Here is a 13,106-nt window from a genome sequence, read left to right as displayed (position 1 = left end):
GCTGCGGTATGTGGGGACAATACAAGCAGCACAGTAGAACACACAAGAAGCATCTAAGTTGATGCAATCGCCCAGTAAGAAGAGCTACATTTATAGTTTTAGTTATCGATTATTGAATTATTGGTCGATTTGGTGCCTTGGACATGACCGAGGACCTTAAGATTTTGCATGAACCGAGGACTGGTACCCACGTAACACAAGAAAATGTGAAAAGTGTTAATATGTAGTAAAAACCTTAGAAAATCTCCGTGTTTCGTGATTCACCATCGAATCGATATAACGCGAGATCGTCACATTGGTCGCATTTCTCTCTGAAACGGTTACATTTATGGTCTGCCAGCCCTTGTCGCGTGCTGCGGTATGTGGGGACAATACAAGCAGCACAGTAGAACACAGGAGAAGCATCTAAGTTGATGCAATCGCCCAGTAAGAAGAGCTACATTTATAGTTTTGGTTATCGATTATTGAATTATTGGTCGATTTGGTGCCTTCGACATGACCGAGGACGTTAAGATTTTGCATGAACCGAGGACTGGTACCCACGTAACACAAGAAAATGTGAAAAGTGCTAATATGTAGTAAAAACCTTAGAAAATCTCCGTGTTTCGTCATTCACCATCGAATCGATATAACGCGAGATCGTCACATTGGTCGCATTTCTCTCTGAAACGGTTACATTTATGGTCTGCCAGCCCTTGCCGCGTGCTGCGGTATGTGGGGACAATACAAGCAGCACAGTAGAACACAGGAGAAGCATCTAAGTTGATGCAATCGCCCAGTAAGAAGAGCTACATTTATAGTTTTAGTTATCGATTATTGAATTATTGGTCGGTTTGGTGCCTTGGACATGACCGAGGACCTTAAGATTTTGCATGAACCGAGGACTGGTACCCACGTAACACGAGAAAATGTGAAAAGTTTTAATATGTAGTAAAAACCTTAGAAAATCTCCGTGTTTCGTCATTCACCATCGAATCGATATAACGCGAGATCGTCACATTGGTCGCATTTCTCTCTGAAACGGTTACATTTATGGTCTGCCAGCCCTTGTCGCGTGCTGCGGTATGTGGGGACAATACAAGCAGCACAGTAGAACACAGAAGAAGCATCTAAGTTGATGCAATCGCCCAGTAAGAAGAGCTACATTTATAATTTTAGTTATCGATTATTGAATTATTGGTCGGTTTGGTGCCTTGGACATGACCGAGGACCTTAAGATTTTGCATGAACCGAGGACTGGTACCCACGTAACACGAGAAAATGTGAAAAGTGTTAATATGTAGTAAAAACCTTAGAAAATCTCCGTGTTTCGTCATTCACCATCGAATCGATATAATGCGAGATCTTCACATTGGTCGCATTTCTCTCTGAAAAGGTTACATTTATGGTCTGCCAGCCCTTGTCGCGTGCTGCGGTATGTGGGGACAATACAAGCAGCACAGTAGAACACAGAAGAAGCATCTAAGTTGATGCTATCGCCTAGTAAGAAGAGCTACATTTATAGATTTAGTTATCAATTATTGAATTATTGGTCGATTTGGTGCCTTCGACATGACCGAGGACCTTAAGATTTTGCATGAACCGAGGACTGGCACCCACGTAACACGAGAAAATGTGAAAAGTTTTAATATGTAGTAAAAACTTTAGAAAATCTCCGTGTTTCGTCATTCACCATCGAATCGATATAACGCGAGATCGTCACATTGGTCGCATTTCTCTCTGAAACGGTTACATTTATGGTCTGCCAGCCCTTGTCGCGTGCGGCGGTATGTGGGGACAATATAAGCAGCACAGTAGAACACAGGAGAAGCATCTAAGTTGATGCAATCGCCCAGTAAGAAAAAGCTACATTTATAGATTTAGTTATCGATTATTGAATTATTGGTCGATTTGGTGCCTTCGACATGACCGAGGACGTTAAGATCTTGCATGAACCGAGGACTGGTACCCACGTAACACAAGAAAATGTGAAAAGTGCTAATATGTAGTAAAAACCTTTGAAAATCTCCGTGTTTCGTCATTCACCATCGAATCGATATAACGCGAGATCGTCGCATTTCTCTCTGAAACGGTTACATTTATGGTCTGCCAGCCCTTGTCGCGTGCTGCGGTATGTGGGGACAATACAAGCAGCACAGTAGAACACAGGAGAAGCATCTAAGTTGATGCAATCGCCCAGTAAGAAGAGCTACATTTATAGTTTTAGTTATCGATTATTGAATTATTGGTCGGTTTGGTGCCTTGGACATGACCGAGGACCTTAAGATTTTGCATGAACCGAGGACTGGTACCCACGTAACACGAGAAAATGTGAAAAGTGTTAATATGTAGTAAAAACCTTAGAAAATCTCCGTGTTTCGTGATTCACCATCGAATCGATATAACGCGAGATCGTCACATTGGTCGCATTTCTCTCTGAAACGGTTACATTTATGGTCTGCCAGCCCTTGTCGCGTGCTGCGGTATGTGGGGACAATACAAGCAGCACAGTAGAACACAGAAGAAGCATCTAAGTTGATGCAATCGCCCAGTAAGAAGAGCTACATTTATAGGTTTAGTTATCGATTATTGAATTATTGGTCGATTTGGTGCCTTGGACATGACCGAGGACCTTAAGATATTGTATGAACCGAGGACTGGTACCCACGTAACACAAGAAAATGTGAAAAGTGTTAATATGTAGTAAAAACCTTAGAAAATCTCCGTGTTTCGTCATTCACCATCGAATCGATATAACGCGAGATCGTCACATTGGTCGCATTTCTCTCTGAGACGGTTACATTTATGGTCTGCCAACCCTTGTCGCGTGCTTGCGGTATGTGGGAACAATACAAGCACCACAGTAGAACACAGAAGAAGCATCTAAGTTGATGAAATCGCCCAGTAAGAAGAGCTACATTTATAGTTGTAGCTATCGATTATTGAATTATTGATCGATTTTTTGCCTTGGACATGACCGAGGACCTTAAGATTTTGCATGAACCGAGGACTGGTACCCACGTAACACAAGAAAATGTGAAAAGTGTTAATATGTAGTAAAAACCTTAGAAAATCTCCGTGTTTCGTCATTCACAATCGAATCGATATAACGCGAGACCGTCACATTGGTCGCATTTCTCTCTGAAACGGTTACATTTATGGTCTGCCAGCCCTTGTCGCGTGCTGCGGTATGTGGGGACAATACAAGCAGCACAGTAGAACACACAAGAAGCATCTAAGTTGATGCAATCGCCCAGTAAGAAGAGCTACATTTATAGTTTTAGTTATCGATTATTGAATTATTGGTCGATGTGGTGCTTTGACATGACCGAGGACCTTAAGATTTTGCCTGAACCGAGGACTGGCAGCCACGTAACACGAAAAATGTGAAAAGTGTTAATATGTAGTAAAAACCTTAGAAAATCTCCGTGTTTCGTCATTCACCATCGAATCGATATAACGCGAGATCGTCACATTGGTCGCATTTCTCTCTGAAACGGTTACATTTATGGTCTGCCAGCCCTTGTCGCGTGCTGGGTTATGTGGGGACAATACAAGCAGCACAGTAGAACACAGGAGAAGCATCTAAGTTGATGCAATCGCCCAGTAAGAAGAGCTACATTTATAGTTTTAGTTATCGATTATTGAATTATTGGTCGGTTTGGTGCCTTGGACATGACCGAGGACCTTAAGATATTGCATGAACCGAGGACTGGTACCCACGTAACACGAGAAAATGTGAAAAGTGTTAATATGTAGTAAAAACCTTAGAAAATCTCCGTGTTTCGTCATTCACCATCGAATCGATATAACGCGAGATCGTCACATTGGTCGCATTTCTCTCTGAAACGGTTACATTTATGGTCTGCCAGCCCTTGTCGCGTGCTGCGGTATGTGGGGACAATACAAGCAGCACAGTAGAACACAGAAGAAGCATCTAAGTTGATGCAATCGCCCCGTAAGAAGAGCTACATTTATAGTTTTAGTTATCGATTATTGAATTATTGGTCGATTTGGTGCTTTGACATGACCGAGGACCTTAAGATTTTGCATGAACCGAGGACTGGTACCCACGTAACACAAGAAAATGTGAAAAGTGTTAATATGTAGTAAAAACCTTAGAAAATCTCCGTGTTTCGTCTTTCACCATCGAATCGATATAACGCGAGATCGTCACATTGGTCGCATTTCTCTCTGAAACGGTTACATTTATGGTCTGCCAGCCCTTGTCGCGTGCTGCGGTATGTGGGGACAATACAAGCAGCACAGTAGAGCACAGGAGAAGCATCTAAGTTGATGCAATCGCCCAGTAAAAAGAGCTACATTTATAGTTTTAGTTATCGATTATTGATTTATTGGTCGGTTTGGTGCCTTGGACATGACCGAGGACCTTAAGATATTGCATGAACCGAGGACTGGTACCCACGTAACACGAGAAAATGTGAAAAGTGTTAATATGTAGTAAAAACCTTAGAAAATCTCCGTGTTTCGTCATTCACCATCGAATCGATATAACGCGAGATCGTCACATTGGTCGCATTTCTCTCTGAAACGGTTACATTTATGGTCTGCCAGCCCTTGTCGCGTGCTGCGGTATGTGGGGACAATACAAGCAGCACAGTAGAACACAGAAGAAGCATCTAAGTTGATGCAATCGCCCCGTAAGAAGAGCTACATTTATAGGTTTAGTTATCGATTATTGAATTATTGGTCGATTTGGTGCCTTGGACATGACCGAGGACCTTAAGATTTTGCATGAACCGAGGACTGGTACCCACGTAGCACAAGAAAATGTGAAAAGTGTTAATATGTAGTAAAAACCTTAGAAAATCTCCGTGTTTCGTCATTCACCATCGAATCGATATAACGCGAGATCGTCACATTGGTCGCATTTCTCTCTGAAACGGTTACATTTATGGTCTGCCAGCCCTTGTCGCGTGCTGCGGTATGTGGGGACAATACAAGCAGCACAGTAGAACACAGAAGAAGCATCTAAGTTGATGCTATCGCCCAGTAAGAAGAGCTACATTTATAGTTTTAGTTATCGATTATTGAATTATTGGTCGATTTGGTGCCTTGGACATGACCGAGGACCTTAAGATTTTGCATGAACCGAGGACTGGCAGCCACTTAACACAAGAAAATGTGAAAAGTGTTAATATGTAGTAAAAACCTTAGAAAATCTCCGTGTTTCGTCATTCACCATCGAATCGATATAACGCGAGATCGTCACATTGGTCGCATTTCTCTCTGAAACGGTTACATTTATGGTCTGCCAGCCCTTGTCGCGTGCTGCGGTATGTGGGGACAATACAAGCAGCACAGTAGAACACAGGAGAAGCATCTAAGTTGATGCAATCGCCCAGTAAGAAGAGCTACATTTATAGTTTTAGTTATCGATTATTGAATTATTGGTCGGTTTGGTGCCTTGGACATGACCGAGGACCTTAAGATTTTGCATGAACCGAGGACTGGTACCCACGTAACACGAGAAAATGTGAAAAGTGTTAATATGTAGTAAAAACCTTAGAAAATCTCCGTGTTTCGTCATTCACCATCGAATCGATATAACGCGAGATCGTCACATTGGTCGCATTTCTCTCTGAAACGGTTACATTTATGGTCTGCCAGCCCTTGTCGCGTGCTGCGGTATGTGGGGACAATACAAGCAGCACAGTAGAACACAGAAGAAGCATCTAAGTTGATGCAATCGCCCAGTAAGAAGAGCTACATTTATAGTTTTAGTTATCGATTATTGAATTATTGGTCGATTTGGTGCCTTGGACATGACCGAGGACCTTAAGATTTTGCATGAACCGAGGACTGGTACCCACGTAACACGAGAAAATGTGAAAAGTGTTAATATGTAGTAAAAACCTTAGAAAATCTCCGTGTTTCGTCATTCACCATCGAATCGATATAACGCGAGATCGTCGCATTTCTCTCTGAAACGGTTACATTTATGGTCTGCCAGCCCTTGTCGCGTGCTGCGGTATGTGGGGACAATACAAGCAGCACAGTAGAGCACAGAAGAAGCATCTAAGTTGATGCAATCGCCCAGTAAGAAGAGCTACATTTATAGGTTTAGTTATCGATTATTGAATTATTGGTCGATTTGGTGCCTTGGACATGACCGAGGACCTTAAGATTTTGCATGAACCGAGGACTGGTACCCACGTAGCACAAGAAAATGTGAAAAGTGTTAATATGTAGTAAAAACCTTAGAAAATCTCCGTGTTTCGTCATTCACCATCGAATCGATATAACGCGAGATCGTCACATTGGTCGAATTTCTCTCTGAAACGGTTACATTTATGGTCTGCCAGCCCTTGTCGCGTGCTGGGTTATGTGGGGACAATACAAGCAGCACAGTAGAACACAGGAGAAGCATCTAAGTTGATGAAATCGCCCAGTAAGAAGAGCTACATTTATAGTTGTAGCTATCGATTATTGAATTATTGATCGATTTTTTGCCTTGGACATGACCGAGGACCTTAAGATTTTGCATGAACCGAGGACTGGTACCCACGTAACACAAGAAAATGTGAAAAGTGTTAATATGTAGTAAAAACCTTAGAAAATCTCCGTGTTTCGTCATTCACAATCGAATCGATATAACGCGAGACCGTCACATTGGTCGCATTTCTCTCTGAAACGGTTACATTTATGGTCTGCCAGCCCTTGTCGCGTGCTGCGGTATGTGGGGACAATACAAGCAGCACAGTAGAACACACAAGAAGCATCTAAGTTGATGCAATCGCCCAGTAAGAAGAGCTACATTTATAGTTTTAGTTATCGATTATTGAATTATTGGTCGATGTGGTGCTTTGACATGACCGAGGACCTTAAGATTTTGCATGAACCGAGGACTCGTACCCACGTAACACAAGAAAATGTGAAAAGTGTTAATATGTAGTAAAAACCTTAGAAAATCTCCGTGTTTCGTCATTCACCATCGAATCGATATAACGCGAGATCGTCACATTGGTCGCATTTCTCTCTGAAACGGTTACATTTATGGTCTGCCAGCCCTTGTCGCGTGCTGGGTTATGTGGGGACAATACAAGCAGCACAGTAGAACACAGGAGAAGCATCTAAGTTGATGCAATCGCCCAGTAAGAAGAGCTACATTTATAGTTTTAGTTATCGATTATTGAATTATTGGTCGGTTTGGTGCCTTGGACATGACCGAGGACCTTAAGATATTGCATGAACCGAGGACTGGTACCCACGTAACACGAGAAAATGTGAAAAGTGTTAATATGTAGTAAAAACCTTAGAAAATCTCCGTGTTTCGTCATTCACCATCGAATCGATATAACGCGAGATCGTCACATTGGTCGCATTTCTCTCTGAAACGGTTACATTTATGGTCTGCCAGCCCTTGTCGCGTGCTGCGGTATGTGGGGACAATACAAGCAGCACAGTAGAACACAGAAGAAGCATCTAAGTTGATGCAATCGCCCCGTAAGAAGAGCTACATTTATAGTTTTAGTTATCGATTATTGAATTATTGGTCGATTTGGTGCTTTGACATGACCGAGGACCTTAAGATTTTGCATGAACCGAGGACTGGTACCCACGTAACACAAGAAAATGTGAAAAGTGTTAATATGTAGTAAAAACCTTAGAAAATCTCCGTGTTTCGTCTTTCACCATCGAATCGATATAACGCGAGATCGTCACATTGGTCGCATTTCTCTCTGAAACGGTTACATTTATGGTCTGCCAGCCCTTGTCGCGTGCTGCGGTATGTGGGGACAATACAAGCAGCACAGTAGAGCACAGGAGAAGCATCTAAGTTGATGCAATCGCCCAGTAAAAAGAGCTACATTTATAGTTTTAGTTATCGATTATTGATTTATTGGTCGGTTTGGTGCCTTGGACATGACCGAGGACCTTAAGATATTGCATGAACCGAGGACTGGTACCCACGTAACACGAGAAAATGTGAAAAGTGTTAATATGTAGTAAAAACCTTAGAAAATCTCCGTGTTTCGTCATTCACCATCGAATCGATATAACGCGAGATCGTCACATTGGTCGCATTTCTCTCTGAAACGGTTACATTTATGGTCTGCCAGCCCTTGTCGCGTGCTGCGGTATGTGGGGACAATACAAGCAGCACAGTAGAACACAGAAGAAGCATCTAAGTTGATGCAATCGCCCCGTAAGAAGAGCTACATTTATAGGTTTAGTTATCGATTATTGAATTATTGGTCGATTTGGTGCCTTGGACATGACCGAGGACCTTAAGATTTTGCATGAACCGAGGACTGGTACCCACGTAGCACAAGAAAATGTGAAAAGTGTTAATATGTAGTAAAAACCTTAGAAAATCTCCGTGTTTCGTCATTCACCATCGAATCGATATAACGCGAGATCGTCACATTGGTCGCATTTCTCTCTGAAACGGTTACATTTATGGTCTGCCAGCCCTTGTCGCGTGCTGCGGTATGTGGGGACAATACAAGCAGCACAGTAGAACACAGAAGAAGCATCTAAGTTGATGCTATCGCCCAGTAAGAAGAGCTACATTTATAGTTTTAGTTATCGATTATTGAATTATTGGTCGATTTGGTGCCTTGGACATGACCGAGGACCTTAAGATTTTGCATGAACCGAGGACTGGCAGCCACTTAACACAAGAAAATGTGAAAAGTGTTAATATGTAGTAAAAACCTTAGAAAATCTCCGTGTTTCGTCATTCACCATCGAATCGATATAACGCGAGATCGTCACATTGGTCGCATTTCTCTCTGAAACGGTTACATTTATGGTCTGCCAGCCCTTGTCGCGTGCTGCGGTATGTGGGGACAATACAAGCAGCACAGTAGAACACAGGAGAAGCATCTAAGTTGATGCAATCGCCCAGTAAGAAGAGCTACATTTATAGTTTTAGTTATCGATTATTGAATTATTGGTCGGTTTGGTGCCTTGGACATGACCGAGGACCTTAAGATTTTGCATGAACCGAGGACTGGTACCCACGTAACACGAGAAAATGTGAAAAGTGTTAATATGTAGTAAAAACCTTAGAAAATCTCCGTGTTTCGTCATTCACCATCGAATCGATATAACGCGAGATCGTCACATTGGTCGCATTTCTCTCTGAAACGGTTACATTTATGGTCTGCCAGCCCTTGTCGCGTGCTGCGGTATGTGGGGACAATACAAGCAGCACAGTAGAACACAGAAGAAGCATCTAAGTTGATGCAATCGCCCAGTAAGAAGAGCTACATTTATAGTTTTAGTTATCGATTATTGAATTATTGGTCGATTTGGTGCCTTGGACATGACCGAGGACCTTAAGATTTTGCATGAACCGAGGACTGGTACCCACGTAACACGAGAAAATGTGAAAAGTGTTAATATGTAGTAAAAACCTTAGAAAATCTCCGTGTTTCGTCATTCACCATCGAATCGATATAACGCGAGATCGTCGCATTTCTCTCTGAAACGGTTACATTTATGGTCTGCCAGCCCTTGTCGCGTGCTGCGGTATGTGGGGACAATACAAGCAGCACAGTAGAGCACAGAAGAAGCATCTAAGTTGATGCAATCGCCCAGTAAGAAGAGCTACATTTATAGGTTTAGTTATCGATTATTGAATTATTGGTCGATTTGGTGCCTTGGACATGACCGAGGACCTTAAGATTTTGCATGAACCGAGGACTGGTACCCACGTAGCACAAGAAAATGTGAAAAGTGTTAATATGTAGTAAAAACCTTAGAAAATCTCCGTGTTTCGTCATTCACCATCGAATCGATATAACGCGAGATCGTCACATTGGTCGAATTTCTCTCTGAAACGGTTACATTTATGGTCTGCCAGCCCTTGTCGCGTGCTGCGGTATGTGGGGACAATACAAGCAGCACAGTAGAACACAGAAGAAGCATCTAAGTTGATGCAATCGCCCAGTAAGAAGAGCTACATTTATAGTTTTAGTTATCGATTATTGAATTATTGGTCGGTTTGGTGCCTTGGACATGACCGAGGACCTTAAGATTTTGCATGAACCGAGGACTCGTACCCACGTAACACAAGAAAATGTGAAAAGTGTTAATATGTAGTAAAAACCTTAGAAAATCTCCGTGTTTCGTCATTCACCATCGAATCGATATAACGCGAGATCGTCACATTGGTCGTATTTCTCTCTGAAACGGTTACATTTATGGTCTGCCAGCCCTTGTCGCGTGCTGCGGTATGTGGGGCAATACAAGCAGCACAGTAGAACATAGAAGAAGCATCTAAGTTGATGCAATCGCCCAGTAAGAAGAGCTACATTTATAGTTTTAGTTATCGATTATTGAATTATTGGTCGATTTGGTGCCTTGGACATGACCGAGGACGTTAAGATTTTGCATGAACTGAGGACTGGCAGCCACGTAACACGAGATCCCGCGATTCTCGATTTGCAGCCACGCACTCTGCCGTTAGACCACCAGGTCCAACAGTTACGAGATGGCAATCAAACTGTATTGGAGGAGTATTTCGTCGTATTTTACGTCAAGTAAATATGCTGTGGTGAAGACAAAGTTATTTCACGCTAAGGGCATCCTTTCCGAACCCAGAAGAATGTGCAGCCAGGGCAGAACTGTAAGTGCAAATCGAACATTAATGATCTAAGTTAATTCAAACTCTTCCATCTTTCGTAACGAATTGCTATACATCTAGAAAACAAACCAAAATTGTGAAAACATTTCGTACAAGACTACAGACAAATTTTTATGAGTAAAAATAACCGGGTATCGTAATATACGTGGGGTGGATTTACTACATATTAGCACTTTTAACTTTTTCTCGTGCAACGTGGCTGCCAGACCTCGGTTCATACAAATTCTTAAGATCCTCGGTCGTGTCCAAGGCACCACAACCGGCCAATTATTCAGTAATCGATAGCTAAAACTTGATTGCATCAACTTAGAAGCTTCTACTGTGTTCTACTGTGTTGCTTGTAGTGTCTCCGCATTCCGCAGCACGCCACGTAAGATAGCAGTCTCAAAAAATGACCTTTTTTCACTCTGCCGTCCACCGGGCCACCTCCATACCACTTTCAACAGAAAAGTTTAACGAGTGGACGATATCCTAAAAAGAAAACTGCAATAACTACCATGCTCAACACCTCATGCACTGAAATTAACCCAAAAAAAACGTTGTTCTATTCTTTTCATACGACCCATTTCCTATCAGATTCAGTGCATACTTCGCAACAAATACAACTGCAATGTTGCCTTCTCTACTAATAATAATCTAAAGAGAAACTTCATTCATAATTCGAAATCCATTCGCTCCCCTACAGAAGGTTCTGGCGTTTTTTACGTTCATCTGCGATATCTGCTCCTCCTATTATATAGGGCTAACCGGACGTGCTTTCACCATCAGATATAAAGAACATCTTTCGAGAAAGAACGGCACCATCCCCTAAATTCATCCTTTGCCGATCATCTCTTAAATACTGGACACGTGCCTAAAGCCATAGGCGATAACAATATTCTGCATACCGAAAAGAAGGGGCGTAGGTTAGATGTCTTAGAAGAATTGGAGATTTTCAAACATCTCACTCGTCATGATGGCCTCATTCTCAACGAACAGCTGCAGCTGCGAAATAAAAACTTTTTTGACTGTATAAAGCCATTGCTTGATCTTTGATTCAGATTTCCTCATGCAGTTTACCGAAACGTTGTTTTCCTGTCACATCTTTGCTGTTTCCTTGTATGTCATTACTAACGTTTTTTAAGTTACAAAATGTATCTCTATTTAAAGCACATAAATATATACTTCATCCTGTTATTATTAATGCTTACGTTATGCCTGAATCAGCTGCATCAGAATTTCATGTGTCTAATTTTGAATGTACAGTAGCCTAGTTGTTTCTGCGGCTACTAGATGGCGCTCGTAGCAACACCACGTGTACTTGCCCACACTTTCTAAAGTGGACACTTCAGTCTTGTTGCAACCCTTGTCCACAGTACGAGCAGCCCTTAGCGGCTCGCCATCTCAGAAGTGTTCATGACGTCGCTTTCCGGCTTAGATCTTTTTTAGTATGTGACTTGTAAGTACGGCATCTTTTCGAGTCAGTACAAACTGTAATTTTATTAATGTACTATATACCTAATGTTTTAGTACAATTAGTCTAATTCTGAAGACGACGCTCATGACTTAATATTTGTGTCCGAGGGCTTATTTGTTACAATATACAAGATAAATGTACACGTTTGTGAGACAAAAGCGACCAATGTGACGATCTGGCATTACGTCGATTCGAAAGCAGATGACGAAAACTGGAGGATTTCTTAGGTTTTTACTACATATTAACACTTTTCACATTTTATCGTGCAATGTGGCTGCCAGACCTCGGTTTATGCAAAATGTTAAGGTCCTCGGTCAACTGCAACGCATCAAAACCGGTCAATAATTGAAATATCGATAGCTAAAACTTGACTTCAACTACTTCTTACTTGCCGATTGCATCTACTTAGAAGCTTCTATTTTTTTGCACGTAGTGTCACCGCATACCTCAACACGCAACGTAAGTTTGCAGACGATAAATGTTATCGTTTCAGAGAGAAAAGCGACCAATGTGACGCTCTGGCAGTACGTCCTTACGACAGCAAATAACGAAAACGGGAGGTTTCCTCAGGTTTCTCTTCTTAAATATTTGCTTTGGTTGAGTCATATCAAAGAGAGAAACACAACTCAATGAGTAACAAGCCCAAATATATGCAGTGAAACACGTAATGCGCCTTACGAGGCATGAATGAATACCATGCATTATATGGCAAACAGGAAGTGATACCATAACAACCAATGTAGCCAACCAATGCAGCAGGATATTCACTGCAGATCAACATCAATCACCCGCCATCTAGAGCAAACAGTCCCTGCAATATGTTGTTATAGCTGAACAAGTACTCATGGAACCTGTAAAAATTACTTGTGTAGTTAATTATTTCAAAGTAAAAGAAAAGACTCAAAGGCATCCAAACCGCAATAAACATACATAAAATTAAAGAGAGAAATCTAAGCAACAATTTTCCGTCAAAAAATAAAAATCAACATGTTATACCCACAACGTCTTTTGTAGTCCCCAAAGATCACTTGGTACAGATGCAATCTTATCTGA

This window comes from Schistocerca nitens, chromosome 12, assembly GCF_023898315.1.
Source record: "Schistocerca nitens isolate TAMUIC-IGC-003100 chromosome 12, iqSchNite1.1, whole genome shotgun sequence".
Classification (NCBI taxonomy): domain Eukaryota; kingdom Metazoa; phylum Arthropoda; class Insecta; order Orthoptera; family Acrididae; genus Schistocerca; species Schistocerca nitens.
The sequence above is the reverse complement of the archived record's forward strand: the minus strand, read 5'-3'. Positions refer to the sequence as shown.